This window comes from Copadichromis virginalis, linkage group LG3 (genome assembly GCF_057382275.1).
Source record: "Copadichromis virginalis isolate Kocher_CV1m ecotype Utaka linkage group LG3, C_Virginalis_male_GT1.1, whole genome shotgun sequence".
NCBI lineage: Eukaryota > Metazoa > Chordata > Actinopteri > Cichliformes > Cichlidae > Copadichromis > Copadichromis virginalis.
The window spans coordinates 52223940-52229533 of record NC_140620.1 but is presented as its reverse complement, the minus strand read 5'-3'; the positions used below and the strand labels follow the sequence as shown (position 1 = coordinate 52229533).

Here is a 5594-nt window from a genome sequence, read left to right as displayed (position 1 = left end):
ACTCCTCACGTCAGCAGGCTTGGTTAGACGATCACAAAAAAATGACTCGCAAAGATGTTTTAAGTGGATGATTCCTCATCCATTTAAAACATCTTTGGTTGTGTTTAAATGTAAAATGCGCAAAATTCCTCGCGATCGTGACTACTCACGTCAGCAGGCTTGGTTAGACGATCACAAAAAAATGACTCGCAAAGATGTTTTAAATGGATGATTCCTCATCCATTTAAAGCATCTTTGGTTGCGTTTAAATGTAAAATGCGCAAAATTCCTCGCGATCGTGACTCCACACGTCAGCAGGCTTGGTTAGACGATCACAAAAAAATGACTCGCAAAGATGTTTTAAATGGATGAGGAATCATCCATTTAAAGCATCTTTGGTTGCGTTTAAATGTAAAATGCGCAAAATTCCTCATGATCGTGACTCCTCACGTCAGCAGGCTTGGTTAGACGATCACAAAAAAATGACTCGCAAAGATGTTTTAAATGGATGAGGAATCATCCATTTAAAGCATCTTTGGTTGCGTTTAAATGTAAAATGCGCAAAATTCCTCATGATCGTGACTCCTCACGTCAGCAGGCTTGGTTAGACGATCACAAAAAAATGACTCGCAAAGATGTTTTAAATTGATGATTCCTCATCCATTTAAACATATTTGGTTGCGTTTAAATGTAAAATGCGCAAAATTCCTCATGATCGTGACTCCTCACGTCAGCATGCTTGGTTAGACGATCACAAAAAAATGACTCGCAAAGATGTTTTAAGTGGATGATTCCTCATCCATTTAAAGCATCTTTGGTTGCGTTTAAATGTAAAATGCGCAAAATTCCTCATGATCGTGACTCCTCACGTCAGTAGGCTTGGTTAGACGATCACAAAAAAATGACTCGCAAAGATGTTTTAAATGGATGAGGAATCATCCATTTAAAGCATCTTTGGTTGCGTTTAAATGTAAAATGCGCAAAATTCCTCATGATCGTGACTCCTCACGTCAGCAGGCTTGGTTAGACGATCACAAAAAAATGACTCGCAAAGATGTTTTAAATGGATGAGGAATCATCCATTTAAAGCATCTTTGGTTGCGTTTAAATGTAAAATGCGCAAAATTCCTCATGATCGTGACTCCTCACGTCAGCAGGCTTGGTTAGACGATCACAAAAAAATGACTCGCAAAGATGTTTTAAATGGATGAGGAATCATCCATTTAAAACATCTTTGGTTGCGTTTAAATGTAAAATGCGCAAAATTCCTCGCGATCGTGACTCCTCACGTCAGCAGGCTTGGTTAGACGATCACAAAAAAATGACTCGCAAAGATGTTTTAAGTGGATGATTCCTCATCCATTTAAAACATCTTTGGTGGCGTTTAAATGTAAAATGCGCAAAATTCCTCGCGATCGTGACTCCTCACGTCAGCAGGCTTGGTTAGACGATCACAAAAAAATGACTCGCAAAGATGTTTTAAATGGATGAGGAATCATCCATTTAAAACATCTTTGGTTGCGTTTAAATGTAAAATGCACAAAATTCCTCGTGATTGTGACTCCTCACGTCAGCAGGCTTGGTTAGACGATCACAAAAAAATGACTCGCAAAGATGTTTTAAGTGGATGATTCCTCATCCATTTAAAACATCTTTGGTTGTGTTTAAATGTAAAATGCGCAAAATTCCTCGCGATCGTGACTACTCACGTCAGCAGGCTTGGTTAGACGATCACAAAAAAATGACTCGCAAAGATGTTTTAAATGGATGAGGAATCATCCATTTAAAGCATCTTTGGTTGCGTTTAAATGTAAAATGCGCAAAATTCCTCGCGATCGTGACTCCACACGTCAGCAGGCTTGGTTAGACGATCACAAAAAAATGACTCGCAAAGATGTTTTAAATGGATGATTCCTCATCCATTTAAAACATCTTTGGTTGCGTTTAAATGTAAAATGCGCAAAATTCCTCATGATCGTGACTCCTCACGTCAGCAGGCTTGGTTAGACGATCACAAAAAAATGACTCGCAAAGATGTTTTAAATGGATGAGGAATCATCCATTTAAAGCATCTTTGGTTGCGTTTAAATGTAAAATGCGCAAAATTCCTCATGATCGTGACTCCTCACGTCAGCAGGCTTGGTTAGACGATCACAAAAAAATGACTCGCAAAGATGTTTTAAATTGATGATTCCTCATCCATTTAAACATATTTGGTTGCGTTTAAATGTAAAATGCGCAAAATTCCTCATGATCGTGACTCCTCACGTCAGCATGCTTGGTTAGACGATCACAAAAAAATGACTCGCAAAGATGTTTTAAGTGGATGATTCCTCATCCATTTAAAGCATCTTTGGTTGCGTTTAAATGTAAAATGCGCAAAATTCCTCATGATCGTGACTCCTCACGTCAGCAGGCTTGGTTAGACGATCACAAAAAAATGACTCGCAAAGATGTTTTAAGTGGATGATTCCTCATCCATTTAAAACATCTTTGGTTGCGTTTAAATGTAAAATGCGCAAAATTCCTCGCGATCGTGACTCCTCACGTCAGCAGGCTTGGTTAGACGATCACAAAAAAATGACTCGCAAAGATGTTTTAAATGGATGAGGAATCATCCATTTAAAGCATCTTTGGTTGCGTTTAAATGTAAAATGCGCAAAATTCCTCATGATCGTGACTCCTCACGTCAGCAGGCTTGGTTAGACGATCACAAAAAAATGACTCGCAAAGATGTTTTAAATGGATGAGGAATCATCCATTTAAAACATCTTTGGTTGCGTTTAAATGTAAAATGCGCAAAATTCCTCGCGATCGTGACTCCTCACGTCAGCAGGCTTGGTTAGACGATCACAAAAAAATGACTCGCAAAGATGTTTTAAATGGATGAGGAATCATCCATTTAAAGCATCTTTGGTTGCGTTTAAATGTAAAATGCGCAAAATTCCTCGCGATCGTGACTCCTCACGTCAGCATGCATCTTTGGCTCTCCAACGGGAGATTGAGAGACCAGCGTTGGACTGGTTTCCTCTCCACTTGGTGACAGTGGGGAGGAAAAACTGCCTGTAAACGAGGACAAACCTCCGGCAGAACCAGGCTCAGGAGGGGACAGTCAACTGCCGGGACTGGTTGGTGGGGTTAACAGAGGTGGAGCAAGACGAGGCTACATCAGGTGAGGAAGCCGTAGCGTCTCTCCTCTGGAACAAGTGGAACCATTTCTTCTTTACCTTACTTTTCCAGGAGCGCTTTTCTTCTCCAGGATGATTTCTCAGCTCGTGGATGGTTTCTGATGCTGCTGCTGAAACGAACTGAAACTTGCTGTTGCTCACTCCTATTTAAAGAAAAACATCAAAGGATTCTTAAGATCTATGACATCATCACTCCCTAAGCCAATGAGATTGTCGCTTTGGAGCGTGATGTCACAGGAGGCGGGCCACGCCCCCCGCCGCCATGACAGCTTCAGCTATGGTTCGTACGTGTTGTGTAGTCGGTTGCAACGTTAGATCTCACGATCGTGAAGGCAAGAAACTGGATAATGGGCTCTTTTCATCGTTTTCCATCCTGGCGGCGACGTGAGGGATCCCATGTATCCGATATCACCAAACAAAGACGCCAGGCATGGATTGCAGCGGTGAGACGAGCGGATATCGAGTTCCGTGCAATCTCCAGCTTTTTGTTGGTTTGCTCGCGGCATTTTCTCTCCGGTGAGTTCTAAATTAATTCATATCACTATTAAAAGGCTTTTAGTGTTTTTTCTCAATGCGCTGCGGTCATAGATAATGAGATAAAACATGCTAACGTGTGATGCTGCACAACCACGTCATGTCGACTGAGTAGCTTTTGATTTGGCATTATTTCAGGCAAACCAGCATATGAAATGGATGTAACAAATCCAGACTGGGCACCAACACTGGGGCACGACGACAAACCTGTGTCAGACTCGGACCGGCACGCAAGGCGTATGCAACAGAAGCGAAAAAGAGCACCCATTGCAGGTAAACACCCCCCCTCCAAAAACATACTAAATTGCTCTTATGGTACACTAATCCACACATAACTTAAAGATGAATCACACACCTGTCATTGGAATATTGGTGTACATTAACCTTTTGTCTATGCACTATTTTTATCTTACAGGCTTGATGATCGATGAAGGTCTGACAGAAGAACAACAACAAAATAAACATGTCATGGAGGCAGTGGACAGCAATTGTGTTGGACAAGTGGAGGTTGACGTACCAGCTGCAAATGTGGACAGTGGTGATGGAGTGACAGCGTCACGGAAGCTGAAGGGCAGACGAAGGATTGTGTGTGCAGTCAACAGGGCAGAGCAGAAATAAACCGGCTGTTGGAGGAGAACAGACTGCTTCGAGCACAGTTGCAAAAGACAGAGCTGAATGAAACTTTCTTAAAGGACGATACCAAAAAAGTAAGATATTACACTGGACTACATTGTTATGCTGTCTTAATGTCCCTCTTCAACACTGTCAAAGATTTCCTGCCAATATCAAAGAAACTGACAGGTTTCCAAATGCTCTTACTCACACTAATGCGTCTGAGACTTGATCTTCCAGTCCAGCATCTTTTCATCTATTTGATGTGTCCCACAAAACACTGTCTTCTGTCTTCACCGATACCATTGATGTTTTGTATGCCGACTTAGGAGCACTGGTGCACTGGCCTGAGAGGCACTGTCTGCAGGCGACAATGCCTCCACAGTTTACTGAAACTTTTGGAAAACGAGTAGCCATCATTGTTGACTGTTTTGAGATTCGAACAGAAAGACCATCTAATTTAAAGGCACGCGCACAAACATACTCTCATTACAAGGGTACACACACCATAAAATACCTCATCGGGATTACACCCCATGGAGCTATTTCTTTCATTTCCAGGGGATGGGGGGGTCGTGCATCAGATAAACACATCACAGAGAGATGTGGCATTCTTCAAAAGCTGTTACCAGGGGACGTAGTATTGGCTGACAGAGGCTTTGACATCAGAGATGCTGCAGGAATGATGTGTGCACAGGTCAAGATTCCAGCTTTCACAAAAGGCTACGACGTGCCCACCTGAGAATTCATGTTGAGCGAGTAACAGGTAGTTTGCGCAACAAGTTCAAAATGTTACACACTACAATGCCAATCCGATTACTCTTATCATGTGACGATTGATAAGATCGTTAAGGTTTGCTGTGTTTTTGTTAATATGTGCCCCAGTGTTGTTGTCAAACCAGGGCCAAATGACACTTGCTCCTGTTGAGTATTCTTAAAGCTGTTTTTTTGGATGTACAGTACATTGTAAATAGTTGTACTTTGTGTGAAGTTGTTTTAATAAAACAAAAAATAATAGTATATTTGTTTGTTTTTCTTTAGATCTATTCACATGTACACAGCAATCACATAAAAATGAAATGCAAACTATTTACATCGCACCACACAGCTGTCATCAATCTTTAACCACAACATGAAACATTACAGGCTATTTAGAGCAGCACGTTGTTTCGAGAAGTATTTCCCAACAAGTTCAGGAAGGCACAGTTTACGAAAGAAGTCTTGTGCTTGCTTTAAGCGCGGTTTCCAGAAATCCACAGCAGGGAAGACGCGAATCACAGC

At 41.5% G+C, this 5594-nt stretch overlaps 1 pseudogene; it reads left to right on the top strand.

Moving 5' to 3' along the window:
• Positions 1–3597: 3597 nt before the first annotated feature.
• LOC146715208 (uncharacterized) lies at positions 3598–5333 on the top strand (annotated as a pseudogene).
• Positions 5334–5594: the final 261 nt, after the last annotated feature.